Source organism: Patiria miniata, unplaced genomic scaffold (genome assembly GCF_015706575.1).
Source record: "Patiria miniata isolate m_02_andy unplaced genomic scaffold, ASM1570657v1 HiC_scaffold_16, whole genome shotgun sequence".
Taxonomy (NCBI): Eukaryota; Metazoa; Echinodermata; class Asteroidea; order Valvatida; family Asterinidae; genus Patiria; species Patiria miniata.
In genome coordinates, this window is record NW_024037054.1 from 5057617 (window position 1) to 5075034 (window position 17418).

Genomic DNA, 17418 nt, shown 5'->3' on the forward strand with positions numbered 1-17418 from the left:
GTACTCTTAACTTTTTAGGACGATCTCCCATATTATTTGTACACGGTCCTCAAACCATCTCTTTTTTTTCTCGTGGCTGCAAACAGCCGTCTGGCACTGATCAATCTTAGCTTCGTCTGCCGTCAATCGGGAGGCCATAAAAGTCTCGCGGAAGGCGCGAAACCACACTCGAGCCGGGCCGCATTCTCCGCCATTAACTAATTACTTCCCATTGCTGCAAATTGGTGAATTATTGCCGCCGTCTGCGGAATGGCAGCCTCGGTAGGTTCGGTTCTCGGACACCGATGTAGGCCCCGGCAGGGCCCAGGTAATGATAAAAACGAAGGAGGGCTGTTATAAAGAGGGTTGCAATGAAGGGGGGGTGTTAGGACACGCCTCCTGCAAAGGAACAGTGTACCCGTTTAACGCCAGGTGTAACTATCCTAATTTTTGGTGATGCGCTCTCGATTCGTTGCTTTAATCGAATATACAGGTAGACCATTTTTGAACAAACTTTAGTAACATGGGGAGCTTAATTTTTTAGCAACTTGGGGATTTTGGTTGTACCTTTAAAGTGCCGGAACGAAACTCTACTGTAATTTATTCCTTTAAGATTTTTTTTATCTTCCCGCCGCTAATGATCAGGGTAACAAGGACTAATATTTTGACGGGGGAACTTAAAACAATTTCCCCGCATTCCAAGCCCAGCACTCGGCTAATTATGTTTTTACGACCCGCGTAATCCGTACAAGAGGAGCACGGCAAATCCAAAAAGAAGAAAGGAAGAAAACAAGGTCGTGCGAAATAGCGCGGCAATAAAACAAAACAAGATGGTGCAACCTAACTCCGTCGCTTTCTCACGTTGCGTGGGACAAAATTGTTGTTGTTTTCGAAACTCCGAGAAGATGTATCGGACCACTTTTTTTCTTTTGGGAACCGATTCCCGACTTGTTTTTCTTGCTGTCACCGCTTGATGGTCACGATGGTGTTACCTACAAAATGGGGATTTTTTTTTTTATTGCTACCAGGTTTGTAACGATTTTCAGGTGTGCTAGCCGGGTCGACTCGGAGTAAACATCGGGCGGAGTGACCGCGCTGATGGGGCTGACGCCGCCGATGTTGATGCGTCGGCTGGGCCGACCCCGGCGAGGTCCCGGGATTTTTTTGATCACGGTTTGATTAACTTAAGGCTGCCGCTCCTCCGTTGGGGTTAAGTAATGAGTGTTTAACCTTCTCGGGTTTGGGACGACCACCAACATGAGAAATATTCCATAAATGTGTCCCTGTCCTTCAAGAGGGGATTATTTTTTCTCGTCTTGTCTGGTGCGGATTTCCCAAGACGGGAAATATTGTCACGTCTTCATGATTGTTTCCGGTGTTCCTTCCAGAAAAATGCATCAGCTGAACTTTACCTTTTTACATCCCAGAAAACAACGCAAAAGCTGTGATGTGGTGGAGGGTCCCGGACTTTTAAGGGAGGGTACGCTCTCAAGAAAATTTAGTAATACCTGACTCGAACAATAATCAAGCTTGACTAGTCAATAAAGTTCAGCTGAGTGCATCTGAAACAAAGTACAAAGTACTGTTTTTTTCTTGGTAGGAAGTAAATGATAAGTTGAAAATCTATTGGCTACACTATCCACTAAAAGTATGCTTAATCACAATTTAGTCGTAGCTTAACGGTAGGCGGGTAATTTTTTTCATTTCAATCATCAAGCACAAGAGAAACACGTTAGTAGCTTTTGTTTGACGGAGTTGCTTGTTAGCTTGAATGTTTGCGCTTGTTGCCACGTAAAACTGTCACAAAAAAACTATGTCGCAAAAAAAATATGACATCTTTTTATTTTAAAGTTAAATAATTCGGACCACAACTTCTCTTCGTGTTTGCCATTGCAGTCAAACCACTGACATTACATGTTTTATAGCCAAGATATGGGAATGTGACGGTAAAAACCAAAGCTTCGAGCCACAGACATCATAAATATCCCATGAACTATTCGAAACATCTTAATCACCAACTTCTAATGTCTGATTGTCAAAGTCGACATATCTCAGCAACGATGCCGAACCAAAAACTTTTTAAAAAATAACAAAAGTCAGAAATTTGGTCCTCATATTTTGTTTCAGCCTCTGCTGCAAAGTAGCTGTTTTATTTTCATCTCCTGGGCCGTCCCGTCTGTGACAATGTGTCGTGGGTCCCTCATTCAAATCGATCCCCGGGAAAGAAATCTGTACTTTACCGCCAGCGTAGCGAGCCCAACTCCCGTGAGATTTGCCTCCCACTCCGCGTGAGATTCTGAGCCGTGCGCGTCCTTACCGCACCTGGTGGCTGGACCGCGACAAGACTTTTATTTACTATCGCGGCGGTGCGGCGGAGCGCTCTTCAGGGGACCCAGGGCTACCCAACCATGTCAGAAATAATATTTCCGAGCGCTTACTTTCCACCGTTTGGCCCGGCTCGCCACCTGTTTGGCAAGTATATGGATTGTCTGCCATTCCGTGAACCCATTTCCGGAATTTTGAACTTGCTTGCAACAGGAAAAAAATTATATGTATAGTTATTTTAATAACTCTGATACAAACAGTCTCGGGCAGGCACTTTTGAATGATTTAGGTCAGACGAAAAGGCACGGGGTTACTGGTGGTAAAGTGAAAAGTGAAAAGCATTAACCCAGATCGGTGTCTTGCAGTAAGAAAACAAAAGTGACTTTCGTTGGATATGGAACATCTCACTTATCCCACAAATCCTGACAATCTGGACATGACAATATTTGATTAAACATGGTCGTCAATCGGTGGGGGACGGGGGAGGGAGGGAGGAGGGGGGAGGGAGGGAGGAGGGGGGGGGGGAATGGGAACATGTCCCCTGCTTTTTAAAGTGGGGGTATCATATCGTTTGTCCCCACCCTCCCACTTTTTTAGTCCCCGAAGAAAAATTGTAGCCTCTATTTGACTCTCTAGCTCAGAATAGCTGATGCAATGACTCCAAACTCGAAAATTATGTTTAACTGACAATCTTTTGCTATTTTTTTTTAGTTTTTAGGTTAAAGTGGTCAGAAATTGCCTCCGATCGCACCACAATTATAGACTCCAAAATGATCCGGGCCCCGAACTCCACGCCGTATTAGTTCTGACCAAGGTATGCACCCCCCCCTTTTGAGAAGCGATCGACCCCCTGGCCTTGTGAATACACAATGTATTGATATTCTTGGTTAGGATAGCAGCCCGTGCGTGACATTGGAAGGGGTGGCAAGGAGCTGGGGGTAGTAGTGGGGAAACTTTAACAACCTGTCTTATTTTCGTCGAGTTTCAGATCTTGAGGCCTCAGTACCAGAACTGATCTTATCCTAAAGAACCGACTCCAAACACCATTCTTATTACCCTCATCATCTGCATTGCTTTTTGGCAAAGGAAAAAAATGCCGATTCGTTCTAACCGTGATCTTAAAACCATGTGCTTTAAAATTTAGCAAATAAGATGGGAAACTAACTAAAAGCTCTTAATCCAGGGAATTAAAAAAACCCTGATAAGGTAGAAAGTATTTTAAACAAATAATTATTTATGAAGGATTTTGTCTGAAAATGGACGATCCCAACGGCCCGTCAGATACGGTCAAATTTCACCCAGAAAACGGAATCTATTTGAACCCATACTTTTCAGGGTCCAGAATGACAAGTTTCCGGTCACAATGACGTTTCAGTGGATCAGTCGACCTGGAAATCTTGGCAAAAGTTTAATTTAGCCCCAGAAAAGTATAATTTCTACCCTGAACCCAGATTCGGAGTCAAAATTGAAGCCGGAACTTTTAAAGACTGTGCCAAAGCACTTTATATCCAGGACTATTTTGTCTCTTTCCCATGACCGAGTTAAAACTGTTATGAGCATGCCCTACTTCTAGCGCAAGGCTTTCAAAGCGGTATGGTATAGAGCCAAGTGCCGGTACCTCTCCAGTTCTCTGCACCGGTTGTTGTTGTGATGTTCTTCCGCTTTGAGGCGGTCCGGTGTGTGACTTTCTGTGCCCGTGTTGTCCTCGTATTAATGCGATGGGGGCAATCGGGTGGCCCAGAAATAGCCCCCCGGGGGACAGTTTGGGGCCCCGAACTTGACAACTTACTCTTGCGACTCACCCCGGCCCGCGGCCGTCCTTCGCTGGTCCGTTGAACTTGGGGCTTAGTGTGACGATGAGGCTCTTTTTTTGTTTGGCTTATATACTCGCTGAGCATCTTGTTACGACTTGAACGAAAAAGAAGTTATGACAAAAATTTCAAGCGATCTGCAAAATGAGTCGATTCATCCAACCCGATCCTAGCTCAACTAGGCCAACAACGCCTTCTGAATTAAATTGATAAGAGTGATCTTTGGCATCATTGTGTTTCAATCAAATGGATAAATTAGACTGTTGGTGATATTAATATGTAAACTTATGAGCGATAAGGGATTAGTGATATAACTTATTATACAAGAACTTTTACTTTTTTCAGGTACTCTTCGATTGACCTTTCCCACGTCTCCGGCACCCTCATTAGTTCTGTCTTAATACCCTAAATGCACCCTGAATTTACCCTGAATGCACTTCCGACTACAGGAATGCCATCTTAGCACAGCTAGGCCTATACCAAATACTCACTCGCCTGAACAACAAAAGCAGACCCCAACCAATAGAAATCATGATCTTCCTCGATTGTTATTGACATTGAACTTTTCAAGATGAAACCACCCGAAAGGCTAAGCCGTTAAGACAGCCCGACTGCTCCCTGGAGCCCTGTCGGCTTGCCCGCAAAACATCTCAAACTACACCGGGCCAAGACAAACATCCCATCCGTCTGAAAGAACGCCACCCGCGACCCAGTTGCTACCAGGGGACTTGAGCATGAGAAAGAAAAGAAAAAAAGAATAGGGATTTCAAACAGCAAATCTGGTTTTTCTGAGATAGATGTTTTACCCTGTTATCCTGAAGACTGTGTTGGATTGTGGTTCATATTATAAGTGCGGAAGTAAAATGTGCCAGGAAAAATACAGATAACGGAGATTCGAAGAATTGGGCTGTCTTCAATTATTGAGACCAGAAACGGACATTGGCATCCTTATACGATTGAAATAAAAAGTTGGGGCGCTAACACAAAATGAGATAAGACGTTGAATAAGTTAATAAGGGACTGAAGTAGGTAAGCCCAGCTCTAAGATAGATCAGAATCTCAAACAATACAATGACTGATATTTAAAAAAATGTATTTGTGAATGTTGACCCCACGTTACTGCTCTGGAGCTGTACATTAACGCATATAACCCCGAAGTGAAGTTCAGGAAATAAAACTAAAACAATTTGGATATCAATTCGCTGGTTGCTTGAGCCAAATTTGCGCATCATCACGCAAATGCAGCTCTAGTCAATTAGGGGTTAGCAATTTCCCTTTTTGTTATGATTTTATTTCTAAGTAGCCTGTTTAGAAATTAGTAGCAGTGTTTAATAAAGTAAATTCAAAGTTACGTTTGTCATGGCATCGCAGAATGGAGTGTCTTTGATTGTGTTTTCCCATATTTCAAATGTGTGCGGCACAAGATAGCCTGATAGGCCTCATGTCTTACACTTACGGCAAAGAAAAACTGTTGAAAAACCTCTGTTCGTTTACATCTGACGCGGCAGTTATTTATTGCCTTGCCTAGACTTATTTCCAGCAGCGAGTAAAGCCATCATTTTGATGAGCCATGCAATGTATATTAAGCAAGAAACAACAACCATTCAGCAATCAGGTCCGACAATATTTAACACACGTGTGTTTAAAGCAAATGAAAGATGGGCATTGTGTGACTCGAATACAGACCAGCACTTGAACGTACGACTTCTTACATGACCATTCTTTTGGAATTGTACCCCGAAACGCCTGAGCGCCACGATTACACGAACGACCGTCAATTATCAAGGTACAGTTGTGCAAGTTTATATTCTACGTTTTAATGATTCAATGATCTTTCAGACGATAATCATTCCGTTCCAAAGTGCTCCTTTAATATCAGAGACTCCCGAGTCTCAAAAATAGAAACTCTTGCCCTGAAAAAAAAATCAAAAGGCAGCAAAATGTTGCAATTGTATATCAACGGGAAGTTGCTTTGAAATTTATTACCTTCCAAATAATTATGAACGCCGACGAAGCATAAAGGGAAACAAGAACGCGAGAACGATAGAGAGAAAACAATAAAACCGAGTCCGCCTGCTGACTTTGATCTTGTTTTTTGATTTATGAGCCTGTTTTCGATCGTCTGGGACCACGTCTGGATAACTCTTGGTGGGATTTATTCCTCGGCTATTTCTACTTTCCATCGGCCCCCATAATTGTTTTGTTATCGATAGCTGCTTTACATGAAATAACTCAAAATGTGGAGAGCTAGCTATGCGCACTAGCATTGCGCAGTTTCACAAGGAGGTCGTGTTAAACAGTATTGAATGACGAAATTTATAGGTCACCCGTTCACATCACCAAAAAAAAAATATGCAAGTAGTAAATACAATGTACATCCGGGTACTTCATGCCCAGTTCCATCTTTTGTTTTGGTTGCTTTACATCCCAGGAAAACTTACGTTTTTGTTTTTATAATAATTTATTGAACGCTATAGTAATTAACATTTTCTTCATACTGATTAGCAATGCGCTCAAAAAATGCATAGAAAATCACGATTTTCAAAACAATTTCGAAATATCAACGTTGAAAACTCGTAGTGCAAGAGTTCATTGTGACCTGGGGTTAATATGAATTATTCATGAGAAGCAAAACAGGAGAACCAATGGGATGAATGAAGGTTTTAATTTACGCGTCACATCGCCCCAACTTACGAATATGTACGTCACACTAATTTCACGCATGCGCAGAAACTTAAGGGTGCAGACCAGTAAATCGGTCCGAAATTGCCTACGCCGGTCATATCACGATTTGCATGCCCTCATATTCTTCAGTATTAGAGCATTTTGAAGGCCGCGAACTTGATGATTTGCGGGAAAGACGGTTGGAAGCCGTGCAGAGGACTGCGAGCTCGTATTTCTATGTAATGTGGATGATGATTACGCCCTAAAATGGCTCAATTTTGCAATTGATCGTAGGCGTCCATTTTCAAAATGGCGGTTCAGGACTGCTTTTAGTGGTGATCATCTTCGGATGGAATGTTCTCCCCAAAGTCATTGGTCCCCCCCCCCCAAAAAAAATGGACAGAAAATGAAAGATGATGAAATAAGCTTTAATTTGATGTACGTCTTGAACACCTCAGAGAGTTATAAATACTTTTTCCTGAAGTTCTGAGGTGGGGGCGTTTATCATTGGGGTCTTTGGACATTTATTTACTGGTCTGCAACCTTAATGTCCCTTGGAAACATACATGGATAGCCTATGCGCATCTGTTTGTCAACCTCGTTCTCATGTTCTGCATTCAATAGCAACCCCCGGGAAGGTAAGGGGCTCCATAATCTGACTGGTTACAAGCAATTGATTTGTATCGCGTACTTGGCGATTTGAAATTCCATCGTGTAGTATGTGTTCAGACGTGCATTTTGAACATCACCTCTTCTCCATTTTAAATATGTGTACGATTTGGTGTTGGAGGAGGGATGCAACCACAAGAAGCAGGTGCTCAAGGAGTAGCAACATTTAATAGTCCCATCAAATGTGACTTCAAGTGGTGAGGTTTTGCGGTTTTATAATTCATGCGAACACCCCTTCCACTTTTCCCCGCATCAGGTGCGGTAAATTGCCGGTTGTCACTCACCATTGAGTGCTTTGGATAGCGGAACAGTGAATTTTCTCCCCGGAATCTGGACCAATTACCGGCCGACTTTTATCGGCCGGGCACCCTTATCTTTTAAGACTGAAGATTTTTTTTTGTTCATGCACTTGCATGTGAGCTCTAAAATATATTTGATATTTTCCTGGGGTGGTTTCTTTTCCAAACACAAAGCTGGTTACGCTGGCGATTCCCTGAAAGATTTAAATGAAGCGTTTGACTCTTATTATGAGTTGGCGCGTCGTTTTCCTCCTGCGAATGCACGCAAGGTTCGCGGTTTAGTACACGCAAGGGCTGGGATTTTTTTCTGCATATGCAAACTTGGAAGTTAACCTGTACTTATCTCATCAGAGATGTTTGTTTGCTTAACTCAAAGTACATTCATTGCTTAATTACGTTGGTAACAATAACATCTTTAGCTTGATGATGAACAGATATGCATTTCAAAAGCTGTTAGCAGGCCTGTTTCTTTAGGTGTTAAAATAATAAACCCATCAGGCAGTGTTGGAGTATTCGTACTCATACTCGTACTCGAGTACAACTCGAGTACACACAAGTACTCGGTCCGTACTCGACTATCAGTACTCGACAAAAGAATGGACTTGGCCCGTACTCGATTCTTCGTACTCGAATTTTGCACGTACTCGATGGTTTGGTACTCGATACTCGACCCCAGTACTTGGGAGTACACATCGAGTACATTTCTTTTTGAATCGATTCCATTGCTCAACCTGGTGCACGATGGCGCGATTGCAGTCTCGAGGACTGAAAGGATCTTGTGTCTTCTCTTTGTATGCCTGTCCTCTATCGTAAAGCCACATGTACACAGTGTTTACCTTAGGCCTGTTTCAATACCTACTGTGGACATTCGTGTAGGCATTGGTCCATACCTACTGTGTACTCATTTTATTCACACTGTGAACTCTCTTTTAACCCAAGTTTTTCACCATTATTTCCTTGAATGTTCCTTTTCTTTTTACGACAAATAATCCTAACCCCCAAAATGCCTCTAAACTGTTTTCCCGAGAGGGAGAAATCTTGTGTGGACGTGGGCAAGCCCACACAACATCTCTGCTACCTGGTTTATGTGGACCTCTTTTGTTAAGAGGTCCACACAGGGAATTTAATGCTACACACAGACACAATAATTGTTCAATGCCAGCAATAATCAAAGTAATACAAAGACTGTTCTTAATTGTTAATAACAATTTGTTATACACAATTTTTTTTTCTGCAACCACGTCACTGATCATAATGAGCACGCGTCCCTCGAATAATGGAATGGTTTCGAAAATCCCATAAATCGGAAATAAAGCCATAAATCGGAAATAAAATATTTGGACTTGATTAAACACTATTAAAGAAGGAAGTTTATAATTTTTTAAAATAAGGGAGGGAAAATCGCTAAGATTTTAATCTATGACGTCCAGTATACATCTGAAAACACTGTCATTTACCGCTTGGCCACGGTGTGACTGTCCTTTAATCTGGGCCCGACATTTTGAACCTCATTTAAATATCGAATCACGTGATTTCAACCACGTGATATGTTTCACGCATGCGTATCATGGTAAGTAACTAAACTTGGTTGGACATGAAAAAAAAATTGCTTCCGGTACGGAGGCCCATACATGCTGTCAGACTATACAGTCCGGTTTGCTGTACGAGTGATTGACGTGTAATTGGCACACTGTAGTTAAAGTGGGAAGCTAGATTCTGAGTGTTTTTTTTTTGGTTAACATGTTTTTCTGCTGTGGTGACAAAACCAGGGAAAGATGGTATTAACATACATTGGGTAAGACCTGTGTAGAAACATCGTGCATGGGGCTTAGGTATTTTGGGTATTAGGAGGGGTCGCTTCACTACCAGTAATGACTTCTTTCAATCGATTGTCATTCTGATCGGTCTCAACACAGCTTGCCTCGTTTTGAGATTAATGTGAATTCTATGGATTTTGTTCCCAAAACGGTGTTGCATAACAACTGAAATATCATCTGCCATTTAACGTCCCTTTGTCATATAAACGATTTTGTCGTGGAAATTTCAGTATCAGACAAGGGCGTCAATCGCTTTCTCAAAAATTGGGGGGGGGGGGGGGGGTGGGGGGGGGACACACCTTGATCAGGCCTAATGCGAGCGCGAAGCGCTATCGGCGTGCAATTTCTGACCACTTTAACCATTTTCAAAAGCAAAAGATGATCATTTGAACATCATTTTCGAGATTAGAGTAGTTGAATCAACTATTCTGAACTATTAATGTGGGCTACAAATTTATTCGGGGACGAAAAAAATGGGGGACTAACAGTATGATATCACCCACTTAAAAAAAGGGGGAGGACATTGTCTCCCCCGTCCCCACTGATCGACGCCCATGGTACCAGACATTAACAGGTTAGGTTTTGAACATTCTGCTGTGGATTGCGAGTGGTGTTTTTTGTAGAAAAGCACAAACTGGATTAAGTGCAAATGGTCTTATGTGCCGTAATGTCATGAATTTTCTGTTGCATGAGATGACGTATACGTTTTTATTTTGATCTCGCTAATTAGATGCTCTGTCCCCTTTTCTGTCGATTTTCTTTACTTAATCATGTCACTGTTTTGTATTGCATGTTTGGTACTGGTCTCTTGGTCACTGCAGGTCATTCCATGACCGACTTTAGCCTACTCGGCTTATCAGGTGGTTGTCGCACTCGGGCACCGAGCCCAGCCAGTGTGGCCCGGGCCTGCACCCGGCATTTCCAGGCCGTGACTTTCATCGCGAAGCCCTGTGTGGTTGTCACGGCTGATCGGACCGGTGGACCCGCTCCAACCGTCTTTGGGCCGGCCACCCAGTCGTGCTATACGACCGACTAAACCCAGAATTTGGGTCATGATCCCACTCAACAGGTTTTTGTCAACCTTTTTACTTTCAGCTTCTCTGTGGTCGGTTATAATGTCGCGCTTGTAAATGACAAAGGTGATTTGGCCCGTGCGAATTGAGTACTTATACGGGCGGTCACTTTATATAGGCTACTTGTACACTGTTGTGAGAAGGTACTGTACCTCTAGCTATATTGAGCATTATCGTGTAAAAAAACTACAGCGCGTCCAAAAATACCCTGCAACTTTTTTTGCGAGGTTCTAGCGTTGGCGCGGAAACACATACCGCCATAATGTTATACCATTTTAAAGCTTGGAATCTGAACTTAATCCCTGGCGAGTATTGGTACGATATTTAAAAGAGTTTTAAAATTATTCGTGTTCAAATAAAGGAATGTCGAAATCAAGCTCAACCGATTTCAGGGAAAATCGACGATATGGTATGGCCTACATCAGATGCAAACTCGAGTCACACTTTGAGTGCGCCTCTTGCATAGGTACATAATTTCAAAATGAATTTCAAAATAAACTTGAAACGAAGAACAATGTTGTGAATTTATTTATGGTGTGGCCTACGTTGATCGAAAAGAATAGGAAACACAGAAAGTAATTAATAGGCAACGAGATCGTCACATCATTAACATGATGAACCATTTCCACATTAGAAATAAAATGCACATGGTTGATTTTCCTTGAAATCGGTTGAGTTTGTTTTTGACATGCCTTTTTTTGAACACGAGTAATTTCAAAACCCTTTTGAAAATCAAACCAATACTTACCGGGGATAAAGTTCAGTTTGCAAGCTTTAAAATGATATAAAAATACTGGCGGTGCGTGTTTAGCGGGTATTTTTGGACGCGCTGTATATTGAGCTTTATCTCTTATCGAGGTGGATGAAAGTACCTCACTCATTTGAAAATGAAAGCGCTATTCCCGTGCATCAACAATATCCACTAAACTGATTAGAAAAGAGGCCCAACTCTTCACTATCTTAAAATGTTGGGGTCAGAGCCGTATAGAGAGTTGCGACATGATTTGGGGTGCAGATTTTGGACGCCATTGTAGGTCCAAGAATGGGTAACATATTTTTGTAATGAGATTCTAGGGTTATTTTAATGGTACATTGTCAACATTTGGGACAGAAAATTAGAGAAAGTGGTGACCGTGCCCATTAAGTCCCACAGCATCACGGACACTACGCGACCTCAGTTGGACTTCAAATGGCGTCCGAACTGCCATTTGTGGCAACTCTCTTTATATATGGCCATGGTCGGGGTAGGCCTAAAGCGCCCCCAAGTGATCTCTGCAGAACATTAATGATTAAAACACCAGTCATTCCTACTGTGTCCCATCCCCCCAAATGTAGCGATTTTAAGAAGTCAGCTTCCTTTTTTTCCCGTGATAGTGTCAATCCTAACTCAAAGCATATCTGCTTAACGTTTTGCATAATTATCTGCATCGATCCGTTGTGGTAACTCGACTGGCTCACAATTTAAAATGCGACCGTATAGTAACAACAACGTAATATGTTGGGGTTTCGGCTTACAATCTACGTGTGACTCACAACCACAGGTACATGCAATGTAATGCAGCGATCTACATTTCAGAAACAAACCAATCAATGTACAGTAGCAATTAAAATAGCAGCCGCGTGTGCTTGAGACTACGACCCGGTTTATAAACGCACGGGGAAGAGTTTTGATGTATTGGTTGTGGACAAGAAGTGGCGTGTGTGGGTGTGTGATAACCCGACGGAGGATGATATTACCCGGCCCATACTGATGTCAGCAGAGCCAATGGTCCCTGGTAACGTACACGTTGCCAGCTCTCGTCTGCTAAATTACCGGCGTATAAGACGGGTACTTCGCCGGGAAGAGAGGCACAAAGTCCCTTCGACCAACTCGTCTTAATTACGGCCCAGTCCGCGCACGAGCACGACGCTAAACGTGACGTACGTACAGCCATGACCATGACTTGTCTCTGTTGCATGCTTTGGGTGACGTGTGTTAATGCCGATGGAGGCGAGATAATACATCAGCTATACACAGAGTCTGTCGCAGAGGCATGCAACAAATTAATAGTTTACAAAGTTGGAGCCAAAGATCATGACCAATTAAAATAACGACACATAAATACATGATGCAAAATGTTGCCATATGTTCAGAAACTGAGGGGAAAAAAGACTTACAACCCGTTTGAAAACGTATTGATATGTCCGAAAAAGAGCGTGTCATATTTTTTGTCCGGTGTTGTTGTTTTTTCCTTTTTTTCTGCTTCCTAAAAATTTCAGACGTGAGAGATTGCTTTAAACTTTTGGGTGTCAAGTATCCTCCATTTACTGTATCGCTACCACCACTTCCCCGCAAATGATCGTAGAGACGTTGGTATTCTCAATGTTGATAATACGGACCAGAGTCGTAAGAAGTCGCGCCACAAGTAAAATCACATATCAATCACCAAAGGTTACACGTATAACAGGGGATGAACAATGAAAATGATCACAGTTCATTTGAATATTAGATTGTGACTTCACTGAAGACTGATGAATGACCTCAGTTTCTCAGTGACTGCTGTGGAGCGCTGTGATGGTCCAACGGTGTTCGACTCACGTGCCGTGGTACGCGGGTTCGGCCGGACCATGACGGGGAACATTTTGCTCGTGTTCTTGGGCATTGGCAAGACACTTTACTACAATTGCCTCTCTCCACCAAGGAGTAAAAATGAGTACCTTTGAAGGCAGAGAGTAGAATGCGCTGATCTCTAGCTGCTGCAAAAATGGTCTCATTGCCTGATGAACAGGGGTAAAAATTGTGAAGCGCTTTTAGACCTTTGGTATAAAGCGCTATATAAGCACCACATTATTATATTCTGATTTTGAGGGTCCAGGTTCAAGAACGCTCACTGTGAAATCAAAGGGGACAGGTGCGGACAACGCAGGGCGGGCCATGGCGGGCCAATGCGGCTCCGGGAGGTGGGGGCAAACGGGGCAATAGCACCCATGGTGGTTCCCCTGCCCAACGACCCCTCCCTGGGGAGGTCAACTTTACGTCGAAATGCACGTAGGACCTTTTGCTTTGGAGAAGTACAAAGACCCTTATTATGTAAAACAAAGGTAAACACTTGGTATGATTTCTCACATCTCCTATTGACACCACTGTCCGGGAGAGGTAGTGCTTTAATTTACTGGCAAAATTTGCTGTCCCGATTTCTATAGCTTGAACCCTTTCCTTCCAAAGGTGTGGGTTTGGCGCCACCATTAGGTGACAAAAGGGCCAGGGAGGTCATCAGCGTCGATGAATGGAAATTTGGTTTATAATGGGAAGTACCCCTCACAAAAGTCCTCTAGGGGACTCTTTAGCACTATAACCCCATTGGACTTACAGGTGTCACCCAGTATTGGGGTCATAGTATTATTCGCTAGACACGGAACTCTGAAAGAAGTTTAGACAAGTAGGCTGAATAGGCGGGAAATTTCGAGCCTGTGTGAAGAGAGTCCGTGGTGTTTGGTATCTTCTTACGGTATCTTTTCTCGTATCTTTTTAGCCGGTCCGTGTAAAAACTCTTGAGTAGCAACTTATTACCCACATCCTTCATAATTATTAGCTAGTGGCAGTTTGCATCAGCCGTAGCAGATATGGGGCAAAGTCACTCAGCCCCCTCCCGTATGGCTCTTAACGACCAAGACTTGCACTCCAGCAAGCCGGGTGCCGATCGACTGACTCCCACGTCTATGCAGCGCACCTTGCACAAATCAAACAACTTTGATACAAGATCCAATGCTACACCACACGAGATGTGAGCCCACTCAGACAATCTTATTCCCATTCCGACCAGTGAACCCCTTACTTGTTCAATTCAGGTAATTAACGCTCACACCCCCTCCTCTGTATAGAAATCAAAAGAACCTAAGAAAACACAACCCATTTTTTGTTTCTTCTTTTAATTAATGAGTACTGAAAAGTCTGGCCCACCGTCTTTGTGAACGTAGCTATTTCTTATACTCGTTGGCATCTGCACGTGGGCGAGACTGTCTTTTGAAACTCCCACGCTCTCTCACCATTGCCAAGTGTGATATTTACTGTATTCTCCTTACAACTCAAATTGAAAGACAGAAGCAGATCGCACAGAGGGGAAAAAAACTCGTCGTAATGAAAGAAATAACCCCTCTTAATTATTGTCTTCTGGATCGTTACACACTGCGTGTAATAAATTTCCCCTATTAGAGGCATTTCGGAAATGCTTTATGACATTATTTTCACTGACAAATATATCGGGCACGGTTCTGCTGTTGGTGGCAGCTTATTTTTTTTTGCTCGTCAACAGCCAGCGCTTGATATAAATTCTGGAAAGGAGGTTTTGTTTTCGTCATTCTTTCGGAGCATAGGTGTGCTGGAGGGACCGTTCGTCTGGCTTAGTTTTTTGTCGGGGTCGAGATTGTAAAAGGTAAGGCACCACTTTTTTCCACCCTCGGACAGTTACTCGAAAGATATTTCAATCTGATTAACCGTTCAGCACCCTTATTGCGACAATCACATTTTGTTAGCATCTGGAAACTTGTTTCATCTTTTCTGATCTGTTGTTTTGTAACTCGCCTCCTAAAATCGAAATATGTGTGGTCTCGTATCCAGTTTGTAAACATGGTCAATCAGTGTAAATTACCATCGTATAAGAATTGAAAAACATATTGTGAAACAAAATAACATTGGCCTAGGAGCCACGAGTGGCCCTTTGCATCAAGTTCAAGGCAGGTCTCTGGAACCGATACTTTTGTTTTCGCGGTGCTTGGAGTCCAAGCGCCTCGCGGGGAAACGATTGCGACTGTTTGCAATTTCTGAAGGCTTTTTTGTGACTTGGTAATCACTGATTCGATAAATACCTTTCGGCTACTTTTAGACACCAACTAAGAAACTGTATTTATTATGCTTAGGATCTAATGTTACCTTAACGTCCCAACCGCTGGTAGTAATTTCAACAGAATGTAGGTTGTGAGGTCATTTATACATTTTTTAATTTTGCTAGTTCTTATTTGATTCATTATCCTTTGGTATACTTCAGACAGGAGAAACCAAGTTCGTTCTTGCGTTGTATGGAGAATATATTCAGGCGTTTTAATGGAAGTTAGTGTTTTATGTACAAATAAGTTCTAAACTAAGTAACTATTTATACTTTCACCAAACTTGCATTTTGATACCAGGACTATTTTTATTCGCACCAATCGAAGTTCGTCCTTTCGTTAATCAATCGCGTGTTTTATTTTAAATTAATAATCCAATTGGTTTCTGTTGCAGCCATAAAAGTCTTAAGACTTCCACTTCTATGGCGATAAAATTTGAACTGTACTTTTGTACAACTGGCCCTGATATATACTGGCTATAGCGTTGTTTAGTTCAACATTCCTGACATCGCGCTTGTATTTCCTGGCAAAATAAAATAAATAATTTTGCACTCTATATAAGCAAATCGTTGCGTCGGTATTGACAAATACATGATATAAGAAAATCTTGTTTAAACTGTAGCGCTTGACACCTATTAAGAAACAAGGGCATTTTGATAAAGTTTTTTTTTTTTTTTTAGAATTTTAAACTCAAGTTCTGTCTAATTGTTCCTGTTCGTTTATGTTCAAATTTCTCCTCGAAATTCTTCCCGAATTAAACTTATCAGACGCAGTGATATCAACATTCGTTCTTTTGTACTAATTTTAGTACATGACAAAAGTCAGAGTTGCTACGGCAGGGTCCTTATATACGCATCATCATCATGAGTTCATTCGCCTCAGTCTGTGACATTATCGGTTTCGTGCAACATTCAAATGAAGATTAATGTTGTAAATGTCAGACATACAAAATAAATGTAGGTCATTCGATCGAGGAAACTGATTTGTTTTGTCGGAATGTTTTCATGTCCATTAACTGGTGCACATTATAGGAGTTGTTCTGAGCACGTGTTGCTATCTTCCATATAGTTGCTGTTGTATTTTGGTGTAGACGAATACGGACACCGGGGCACGTTACCAATGTACAGTCATGGAGGTTTTTCTAATGACTAGCCCTTTTGTGCTAGCTTTTATACAAATTGTCCCGTGACAGTTAACCTGAACAATAGCTAGCGCAATGCTTTCGCCATTGAAGGGGGCCTACGTGATAAAATTGGTAGCGTGCCCGGATTGGTATTCAGTCGAAACTGATACTGTGACAATTTTGACTTTGCCGCTGTACTTTAACGGAATTCAGAAATTCTGATACCAACTTCGGGCGACCCTTTCATGGCTACTGGCGGGGTCAATCCGGTCATGACCTGCGACTGATATATACCAATCAAAACAGCCGACAGGCAACACAGATCTGTTTATTTGCATTTCATTTTCGTATGTTAATACAAATATTTTAAAGAACGAAACGACTGGTACAACTCTTTCAAAACCATACCTAGGTAACTTTGGATGTGTATCAATGCGCGCGTGGAATGACGTAATAAAAAACGGCCGCGGATGAAAACAGAATTGAAAACCCTGACGCCAACAGTTACTGTGGCAACGTCATCCCGACTAACAACGACGATGATAGAATCGGTGGTCTACGTGCCTTAAAGGACCATGGCCCATTTTGCTTAAGATGCCAAAGCAGAATTTGTCGCGGAGCAAATATCGGTGAATCTGTCGATAGCTTCTAACGTTTTTACTTAGACGCTCTGTGAACTAAACAAGCCCCACTTCACTCACAGCAATCAGACTGCTCAGTTACAGTTATTCGCCATGCGCCGTTGAAAAGTGACATCACGTGGGGTACAAGAGCGCCCTCAATAGTATCAGGTTG